This window comes from Nicotiana attenuata, unplaced genomic scaffold (assembly GCF_001879085.1).
Source record: "Nicotiana attenuata strain UT unplaced genomic scaffold, NIATTr2, whole genome shotgun sequence".
Lineage (NCBI taxonomy): Eukaryota > Viridiplantae > Streptophyta > Magnoliopsida > Solanales > Solanaceae > Nicotiana > Nicotiana attenuata.
Window position 1 is genome coordinate 41,692 of NW_017671819.1, and position 11,559 is coordinate 53,250.

The window sequence follows — 11,559 nt, forward strand, 5'->3', positions numbered from 1 at the left end:
TCGACATATGGATGGACTGCAGAGAAATTCGGTTGGACTTCTAGAAAAATGCACCTAGCACTCCAGGTGGAGCCACTCAGTGCCTCCTTGAACCTTTTCCAATACAATGGCTGGAAAACATCAGGCGACTCTTTTTGACGCAAATGAGCATTTCTCACCAAAAAGGGTGATGGAGAATCAGGGGCAGAAAGCAACAGGTTCACATAAGGAGACACTATCCAACGGAGGCTTGTGCACCTCTGTGCATAGACCAGCCAATTGCGGTAGATTTTAATCCATGGGGAAATGCAGAGCCATAATATTGATTGGCGGGGGGTTATCATCTATTCACACCAACACCCCTTGAAGCATATGAACTATGCGGCTAACTATGGGGTCAGAGGCAAGGGGTAATCCAGAATTGGGCAGTCAAGCAGGACTCGATGCAGAGACAGTACAGGGCCCACCGCAGCCACAGTAATTAAGCTGGAAATATGGGAGGCATGAGGGACCCCCCAACAACATGGCACCGTATCCTAGACCCGAAAGGGATATTACAACATATCACATGCAAGCAAGCGTACCACCCCAACCTCAAGCAACAGCAGGTGCGAAGAAAGGAAGATGGCGGTTTGCAAGGCATAGAAGCAATGATGCCAGCAGAGTTATTGGGTGTTCCAATATGCCTAAAATAAATTGAAAGGGTGGATGCACATGATGCAACTATTCAAGAATATTGAGGGTACAAGTGGGCCAAGGATTCCAATGTCACTTAACAATCCGGTCCTCAAGTCGGACACTACCTGCCAGATACCCAAATCAATCCAAAAGGATCAAGGCCCAAAGCATGCTGATGAGCGGTGTTGAAGTCTTACGAAATGGCAGTGATTTTTAGATGTGAGCAAGAGAGAGCTCAAGGTAGAAAACATACACTGGCTGAGACAACTAATTTCCAGTTTACCATTCTGAACTGGATAGACTACTACGGAGATTGACAAGAAATAACAGTTTTTCAGCTTGCTCCTGAAAAGAAATAAGAAAATATGCAACAAGAGGACTGAGACAGTAAATTGAACCAGTCACGTGAGACTAGCAGCAGAACCAATAGTTGAGACCAGTTAGCGGAGAAGGAGACTGATCCCAAGTGATTATGGGGAAGAGAAAGAAAGGACAAATACCATGCACCATTTCCCGCCAAAGGCTTGGCCATGGCCACTCGGAAGGGCAGGAGCAGTACAAAAAGTTTCTTAGAATTGCTCAAACAAAAATTGAGATAAAACATCTCCACCTGATTGAAGCATTCTTATAAAAAGAGGATGCAGGATATGCTAAAATTGATGAAGGACTTGATTGTCTTCGAATTTTGACTTTTCAAGACTTACTGTCGACTGTGAACTTCTCACTCCAGACTATGTAGCGCTATCCAGTGGTATCTAGGGACCCGGTCTTGCTGAAAGCTATCCTGATCCGGGGTAGTTTTACAATTCCATGCACCATTGGGGAACTACGCATTTGCCTAAGGCTCTTTTGTGTGATTAGGGCCAGCTTCAATCTCATGCCCCTAGCGTCATTTTATAAGAGAGGTTAAGGCATTGGCAATTGAGCTCACCTACTTCTATGTTATTGCAGCTGTGCTTTGATAGGACTGTTTAAGGCGTCCATTTGGGATTCTTTTGATGATGTGCTTCGCCTTTTTATTCAGGTGGGGAGAAAAATTCGTGTTCCCTGCAGATTGTAATCTTGGATTGCCCAAAGTTGGTATGAAAAGAAATTCCAAAATTCTTAGGACGACTTTCTTGGCCACGGCGAAGAGCTTTTAATTGATTTTGCCGAGACCGCAGGGTGGAGAGACCTTAAGATCGAGGCTCAATGATGAGCGGAGATTCATATTCAATGGTGCCAGGAAATCGATTTGGCACGCGACCAAGTGAATTTGCAAATTGTTCAACTTTGTGATTGCACGTGCCAGTAGATGTAATTGTAGAGGCTGATGACGAGGCTTTGACAATCGAGGAATCCCTTTGCTGCATTTGGCTTTGACAAATTTTGAACTGAAAAAGTTGAATTGTGGGGATTTGATGGGGAATGGGTGTTGGCACTAGAAGGTAAAAGGTTGGGGAGAGGAAATCTGGAGTTTTGAGCCCTTGCCACTTTAGAAAAGAGAAGAGACCCCCTCCAGCTAAACCATCAATCCCGAAGAACCCCCTAAGCTGGAACTAAAGCCTTTGCCATCCCATCTCAGGTTGATGAATTTTTTGGGCCCTGACTCCACATGTAACCTGCTTATTATCTCATCTGGTTTGTTTAGATGTGCAGCGTTCAAACAGCTTTTACAGGTTACTAAGGGTGTGTTTAGAGTATTGACATTCAGATACACTCCAAGCTTTACAGGTTACTAAGGGGAGTGCAAAACTGCCATTTGGGATGGACCATTGGCAGATATCAAGGTGATCAGCCCCGCCTACTGCATTGCACAAAATTCTCTGGAAGAAGGTGCACAAACCTTTCCCCAGGGAACTATCAGAGAACGGCTAAATCCAAACATGAAGGAAAGTGGCTGAAGATAAGAAGTGATATAAAATGGTTTTGGATGCGGGAATTCATTTTTCAATTTTCTGACAGTAGCCTGGCGTAGCACCCAGTTCAATGTGTGCCTAAAAAGGGTGGCATGACGGTGGGTAAAAGAATGGACAACAATGAAACTTATATTCAACCAGGAACGTGTCACAGGGCTGGAGAATCTGCCCGATGTGGCATTTATAGAAAGTTGAATCTGTGGCCACCAAGAAAAACCCACTATCCCACTTCCTTTCATTTGATCAAATGCCTGGGAGATAGATTTGGCAGGGAGGTCACACTTTTGCCTTCTATGGATGGGTACTCAGGGTACAATCAGATCTCCATTTGCCCCTGAGGACTAGAGGAAAAAGACCTCCTTCCTTCACACTGCCCGTACGGAATTTATTGCCTTCAGGAGGATGCCCTTTGGGCTCTATGTGCAATGCACCCGCCACATTTCCAAAGGTGCCATTGATGGCCATATTTACTGACATGGTTTTAGAAATATTAATGGCAGCGTGTCGATGGATGACTTTCTCAGTTGGCTGCGGGGAATTCATTTGAGGACTGCCCTAGTAAATTATTTGACGCTGGTACAGATAGTGTGCTGAAACGATGCATTGATGAGACTAACTTGGTTCTGAACTGGGGAAACAAGTGTCATTTCATGGTTACAAGCAAGGTATTATAGTCTGTGGGACACCGAGTGTCAAGCACGGGGAATAGAGGTTGATAGAGCGCAAAGGTTGATGTCATTAGCAAAGCTGCCCACCGCCAAACATCAGTTCAAAAGCCATAAGGAGCCTTTCTTGGACATGCCGGATTCTCTATCGGAGGTTCATTTTAAAGACTTTCTCGACAAAATTCCCCCAACCCTCTTGTAAGTTGTTAGAGAAAGGATTCACCCTTTTGTATTTCTGATGAATGCAGGGTAGCTTTTGCAGGAGTTGAAGGCAAGGCTTGTCACAGCACCATTAATCGTCCCCAGACTGGAGCAAACCGTTTTGAATTGATGTGTGATGCCAGTGACTTATTGCGGTGGGGCAGGTGCTGTGGCCAGCGGAAGGACAAAACTGATGCACCCCATTTTACTATGCTAGTAGGACACTGAGTGGAGCCCAGTTTAATTACACAAGTGACCAGAGGAAGAGATGCTACTTGTGGGGTATTTGCCTTTGACAAGTTTCCGGTCCTACTAATAGATCCAAGGGTAATCGTATTACTCTGACCATGCAGCTCTTAGATAACTTAATAGAAAAGAAGACTCTAAAGCCAGCCGTGATTTCGTGCGTTTCATTGCTACAAATTGCAAGAGTATCGATCTTGAAATTCGTTGACCGTAAAGGTTCACTGAAAATTCAAGTCGCTGATCACCTTATCACGACTTGTGAAGTAGCTTGGAGAATGTAGTAGAAGTTGAATAAATCTGGAAACCTTTCCAGATGAGCAAGTTGCTCGTACCACTCATAGGAAGCGCCTTTGTATGCAGGATATGCTAATTACCTGGCCAGTGGTATTTGTTCCTCAACGACCTTGTTCATCGCGGTCCAGAGGAAGCAGATTCTTTTCCGAAAGCCAATGGGTATTACTGGGATGAGCCCTACCTGTTTATGGAATATGGCCTTGATAACATTGATCCGGAGATGCCGTCCCCGAAATCGAAAACAATCTTCTGTCTTGCCAGGCTTGTCACGCTTCAGCGGTTGAGCGGTCACTTTGGAGGCATCAGGACGGCAGGCTAAGGTGCTAGAGGCTCGGATTTTTCATTGGCCAACGCGTAATTTAAGGATGCTCACTATGGGTCAATAGCTGCAAATGAATGTCAAACGCCTCCGGGAACATTTCCCGGCGTCATGAGATGCCCATTGAACCCAGTTCAAAGCAAAGATGGAAGTGTTTTGATGTTTGGGGGATTAGATTTCATGGGTCCCTTCATTAGCTCCATATTGGCAATAAATACATTCTTGTTGCTGTAGATTACGTGTCCAAGTGGTTGGTGGAAAAGCTGCTTGCATTACCTACCAATGATTGCTAAGGTTGGTAGTCGGGTTTCTAAAGAATAACATTTATTCACCCCGCTTTTTGGACACCACGCTGCATATATCAGTGATGGAGGAACTCGTTTTTGTAACCGCAGCCTGTCGAGAAGTTGTTGGCTAAATATTGAATGTGCCGCCACAAGGTGGCTACTCCTCTACCACCCACAGGACCAGTGGTCAGGTTGATGGTGTCCCACGGAGAACGAGATCAAGAGCGTCACTGCTCCCAAAAACTGTAAATGCTACAAAAGAACTGACTGGGGCAGGAAGCTGCGATTGATGCACTTATGGGCCTACAGGGCAGCATTCAAGACACCAATTGGTATGTCACCATATAAGCTGCGTGTTTGGAAGGCTTGTCAAACCTACCTGTTAGAAACTGGAACATAAAGCATGGTGGGCATTGAAACCCTGAACTTAGACTTTAGGAAGCTGCGTGGGCACGCTCGAAGAGCTCAACAGGAAATTACATGAAAGCTTAGAGGAGTTTCGGTATCTTGCTTTTCGAGAGCCACAAGGTTTGTATAAAGAGAAAAATGAAAAGGCTTCCACGATCAGAAACATTATTGAACGAAATTTCAATATCTGGTGGACAAGCCGGTACTGCTTATAACTCAAAGACTGCGGGCTTATTCCCAGGTAAGTTAAAGTCAAGGTGCGGGTCTGCGACCATTTCGCTGTGCGTTCGAAGTGTTTCCATCCGGGAGCTGTTAGAGAAAGTTTCTACTGAAGATTGACTTCGTACATTTTCGAGTCCAATGGTCAGCGATTGAAATTGTATGTTGGTAGCACGATGCCTAAGGAAGATGACCGAGATGCATTTGACCCGAACCTCAGAGGGTCGAGCTAACCTAATCCTCGCTTACATGAGTCGCTGCCGCGCACCGTTAAAATTTAGGGCTACATGGGGAGGCAACCCACGACGTTGTTGTAATTGTAATCTAGTAAAAAAAAAAAAAAAAAAAAAAAAAAAACAAAAAAAAAAAGACCACAGAATCCAGAACAGGGGTTTATCTTTTACCCAGCCTGCGGTGAAAACCGCGACCTCCGGTTGAAACCGCGGCATTAGAACACCACTCGCCGGAATTCTCACCTGCCGCTGGTTCCACCGCGAAACGCCGGTAGAACCGTGGCCAGACCCAGACGCGGTTCAGGTTATTGTCATTTTTTTTTATTTTTTTTTATTTTTTTTTTCTTTCTTTTCCTAATTTTTACAAAAACACCCCCACCTAAATAACCCCCAATTCCGCCCCACACCCCATTATACTTCTTTCCTTCTCCTCTTCCATTCACAAACCCTCTCTCTCTCTTCTTCTTCTTCTTCTTCTTCTTCAACACCCTTCATCCCCAACCCACACATCCAATTTTTCTCCTCTCTTCATCTCAAGTAAGTTCTTTTCTCCTCTCTCTCTTATTTCTTTATTTTCCTAAGTAGTTTTTGTAAATTGTAATTTTGTTAATTTATATTACACCCTAGTTAGGATTAACGCTTCTAGTTTTTGCTTTCTTTTATGATTATTTAGGGGTATAGGTTGTTGTAGTTGATGTTTGTGGGGGGGGGGGGTTGTTAGTGTCACAATGGTTGGGTCTCAATTAGATTTATAATTGTAAAAAAAAAAAAAAAAAAAAAAAAAAATTGTTTTTGGTAATTGGGGACCTAAAAACTAATTTTTATGGTGAATATTGATTTGGGCGTCATGTGTTACCTGTGGAATGATGGCGCACCGATGTTGTATATTGTGGGTGTGCTACGCCGACTTAGGATTAATGTTGTATCCCGGTTGGTTGTTTGTTGTAGGTGAATTGTGGTTTAGAGGAATGTGTTGTAGTTTGTTAGTATAGGTGGTTTACTTGTTGGAAAGTGATGTTATCTCTTGCGTAGTGTTGTAATATTGCGAGGTAATATTGACTGGAAATAAGTGTGGGTGTCTTTGCTGGATGTGGTACTTGAAAAGGCGCGAGCTGTTGTAGGGTTTTTGTTCTAGCTGTTGTCATATTGGGTGGTGAAGTCTGAGTACACCACCTTAATGGCTTTAGCTCATGTAATAGGATTGATGCCGTTTGTTAACTGTTTTTCAGGATTAATGGCTTTCCAAAAGGCACAGGCGCTCTGGCGGTCCTTTCTCACCAACCTACTTTATGCATGAATTCTTTATTATTCCAATCGTAACAGGCTGCAGGATGGACTTCCGTGCCAAAGCTAATAAAACGTTCATTTCAGGAAATCCCGATTGATCGGCGCTCCCTCCGAGCTGAAAGTGTGGAGATGTATGAAGAGATCCGGCGGCGGGAAATGAGTTCCTCTTTGCTGACCCTGCCACCTGGTCAACAAGATGTTGGTTGTTGAAATTTTATGCAAAACTGCCCATTAAATTTGGGTTAGGGAGTTTGATTGTTGCCGCGCGGTACGGTGGTCATGTTGCGCAGATTGCTACAATTCGCCGGGCTTAGTTAGAGGTTGCCTCCATTAACCGGCCGATGTTGACTGACTATTTCATGACAGGCCTGGGGTGACATGGCCGAGGTTATGACGAATGTGCTTTTGTACGGAGGGAGAGACCTATTTGGATAAAAGGAAATATATAACTCCAACTCTAGCTCCTTCACTCACCTCGCTTTAGTGTTGGTTGGACGATTACTCTTAGCATTGTTCTCGCCTTCTAGCAACACCACGGCACGTGAACTTTCAAACAGGGCATTGTTAACTTGGTTGCTTTATGCACAGGGAAAGATTTCGACTGCAAAGCACGGATAATTTGGCGATGAACATGCGTCTTACGAGGGCCCGATGCTGTCTAAGGGATTCTATTTTCCTCTTCCTTGGTCACCACACTATGCTGATGAAGAACACTACGGACTAACCCAGCTGATTGGTGAATTGCTCCCAAAAGCAGCTTTCCAAAGCTCTCCAGTATCCGAACAAGTGGGCAGGTAGCAATCGCGGTATTACCATTTGAGATGATGATAGGAGGATGCTCCTTACCCTTATGCACCATTCTAGACGAGTCTGTCAGACAGTTGCTGGGGTCCCTTTGGCGCTCTCATACTGGAGCTAGACCTATCTCGCTCACAGTCCTCTCGGCCTATGTTGGCTCTTTTGGAGGAAGAGGGCGGATCTTCGCACCTCGGTTGGATGTATACCACACCAGGCTGGACGCCATTGCACAGCGGCAGGCTAGATTCTGAGAACAAGTTTATGGCTTGCTGCGTGCATGGGAAGGGCCTGCCATGTCGATCCTAGTACCGTTCCTACCGACTCAGATTTGAGTTCAGGGAAGTTTTTCTGCACCCTTCTGTTATTTACTTGTATTTGATGACATGAGGACATTGCCATAATTTTAAAATGTAGAGGGAGTGGAGACTTGCTCTGGTAGTATATTGTAGTGATAATATAGACATTGAGTATGTTTGCTAACAATGTAGAGTTGAATGTTGTTGATAATAATTGACTGTTACTCACATTAGAAAGTAACTAGACATAAGGACCAACGACGGACACTTGTCGTAGACAGGTCTCTTGAGGCGTCATAGAATCGAATCTATAAAAAAAAAAAAAAAAAAAAAAAAACCAATGTAGAGGACTCCTTCCTGATGGACGGACCACTTGGACAGTACTCTTTGACGGGGGAAGTAGTCCATTGTAAGGTATTTTTAATTTTTTTTTTATTTTCTTCTTTTAGGTAGTGTAGTACCTCCCCCTTGGTTTTTCTTTTGAACCACGGTTCTTTTCCAAAGGGTTTTCTTGTGAAACCGGGTTAGGTAGATTTTCTTTTTTTGAAAGTTTAATGAATAAATGTGTGAAGGTCAGAATGTTAAACCTTCAAATGTGTACGCTTTGCCCATTAGAACAAGAACTTAGAGGTGTGTGACATACTAAGCTTTGTTTTGTAGACTCATAATATATGCTTAATTTTGCACATCTTGTCTTGCCTGAACACTCGTTATGATTGTGTGGGTGAAACTGATTCGGAATGAGTTACATGGCTAAGTGGATTGCGCCCAGTTAACTGTGTGAGGATGTTACTTGGTCATCTAATGTTTGCGATTGATACACTAGAACATTGCCCTGTGTGTTTTGCAAAGCGAAATAGAAAGTCGTTTAGTTTAGAGAGATTGAGGCATTTATTTGGTTTTAACCCTTTATGCTTGAAAATCCACCTGTTGCATATTATCATTGTTAACCCCTTTGAGCCTTGAAACCTTTTCTTTTGCATAACCCTAAATGATCTAAATTGTGGTGTTTAAATATGGCTAATTGAATTTTCTTCCCTCCTAGAAGGGCACTTGAAGCACTAAAGTATATACAAAAGTCAAAGTTGTTGGGGGTGGGGGAGAAAAGAAAAAAAAAAAAAAAAGAAAAAAAAAAGAGGAAAAAAAAGGGGGAAATATCAAGGACTGACGGTCTGAGAGTGAACTGGCAGTTATAATAAATCTGAAAAAAAAAAAAAAAAAAAGAAGTGTGTTATAAAAGGAAAAAAGTAAGCCAGTCTGCACAAACGGGAAATGGTGGTAGGTTGACGCAAGGTAAAACCAAATTGGCAGAAAACAAGTTTGGTTGATCATGAAACCATATATAAAAGGAAGTGTGTATTTAAAAGTGCTTAGGCGAGGTTATCACTATATCCAAATATATCCTACCCGTCCCTCAGCTTACATTACCAAACATATAAAGACCTTCTGATCTTTTGACTGAATGACTCGATTAGTGAGAGTATTACACTAGGGCAAGCTTTATGGTGTATCTATGTGGCATGTGAAATGCTCTTTGCTGAGAGTGAGCGATCTTTCTATCTTATGGTTTCGTATATTGTTGAAATTTCATTGTGGTTGTGGAACTACTCTCAAATCGTTGTTTTATGTGAGGGCATGTGAACTCATGGAAGAAAAAGTGAATTCTTCATTTCATTCTTAGAGTAAGTAGGGTGAGTCAAGTGTGTCATGGCATGAGAGTCTGCCATTTGAGTTATGATTGTGTACTGACTTATTGGTCGATCTTTGATGCTATCAGTGTGACATAAAATTGGCGGTAATACATTGCCCACAGTTAGGTATAGGAGTGTAGGTTTAGTTTGCTCGAGGATGCAGCAAAGGTTTAAAGTGTGGGTGTGTTGAATAATAGGTGAATTTTGGACTAATAATCACGCCACCCGAATAACCACCTTCTTGTTGAACTTTTAATGTGGAAAAAAATGACAACAAAATGCTCTTATTGGTTACTTTTTCATATTTGCAGGTGATCATAGGTGTTAAGGAAAGCTAAGCGAGGCAGTTTGACGTCAACTATTGATGCAAAAAAAAAGCTAATTGCTTGCATTTCCCAAGTGACCCATTCAAAACAAAGGCCAAATTTGCCCGGATACAGGGTCCACCGCGGTTTCCACCGCCGGACCGCGGTGAAACCGCGGTGGAAGGTAGTCTCTTTGAACAATTGGAAGATCCGCAGAGGCGTATTTTACCGCGGTTCTACCGCGATCGCGGTAGAACCGCGGTGGACACAGAAACTTCGGGACCAAAGTGTAAAACACGGATTTATTTAGACCTAAAACCCTATTTTAAACACTAGATCTTCGCCCAAGAGCAGTGCAATTATTGATTTTTTAGTTTCTTAGCAAGGAGAACGGGTTGTGAAATAAGTACTCTGAAACATCTTTCTTCTTTTCTTTTGAATTTTTATGATGAATTCTAAAGTTTTAGTTGTATTCTCCCATAACTATGCAGTTGTAGCCTAAATATTCTTGTCTAAGGCTCTTGATGGAACCTATTGGGTGATGAACTTCTTGTTTTATGTGAATACAAATTGCTAGTTTAATCTTTTATTTGTTCAACTTCGTTATCGTTGTAGCTTAATTGACAGGATCCTCAATTAGTTGTGCCTTATTAGCTGTGCATTAAACTTTGGAAAAAGAGTGCATATTTTAGGATTTTGTTGAAACAAACAACCACTCCTAGATTATTAGAGGAATCTATAATGCGGTTTAAAGGCGGGATATAGGGAATAACGAAGCCTTGGGTGCCAATTTAAAGTGAATTGGTGGCTAAATTAAAAGCAAGCTAGTGTATCCTCGGAAGAGTGCCAATAGTAGATTACTGTGCATTACTCGGGAGAGATTTTGCGGTAAAGATTAGCGGTTTCATGAATTGATAGAGGGTGTGCGGTGAAATTTGTATGAGCATAAACAGAAGGGATTCCATCAATAGCTGGGGAAATGCATTGCTCTTAGCTTTTCTCATAATTGTTTACAATCCTTTTTCCATTAATTAGATAGCATTGTAGTTACTTGAAAGTTAGTAGTAAGAACACTCAAATAGAGATTTAAATATTTGGGAACCTGATTCTGGAAGACTTGTGTCGGTTGAAGTATGCAACTATAGCGTTAACTCTCTGTGGGATATCGACTCCGACTTGTAAACCGCGATTATTATTTGCATGCGACCGCATTGTCCTTTTATAAGTATTATTGCGGATCAAGTAACACCATCTACTCTTCTCCATTAAACCCCTCCACTACTTCTTACCAATATGATTAACTCCCACACCCCATGATCTTCCCCCATTGTTTCTCAATAGTTAATACACATGTTTATGGAGTAACCCTTTGGGGTATTACCTATAATCATCCCTATATAAATAGTGGGTTGGGCATCACATTGACACCACTATGAATTACATGAAGAAATAAGATTCTCATCCTCTTCTTTCTCTTCTACATTTGCTCGATACTTCTTTTTTATTTCAATTACTTTGAGCTAAGTTTCGTAACATGTTATCAGCACGCAGTCTCTAGCCAATTGAGTTATACTACATTCTTACAAAATCTGTCTTATCATCCCAGAGAAAAATCATTATGGTTTCCTGCTGCACTGATATTCCTCTGGAAGAGATGGTTTTCTTTTTCATTATTAGAAAATTTTCAAATAATGCGGATTGATGAATATTAAAAAAGGGAATATCAAGGTTGAGGAGACTAGTTAACATCGTGAA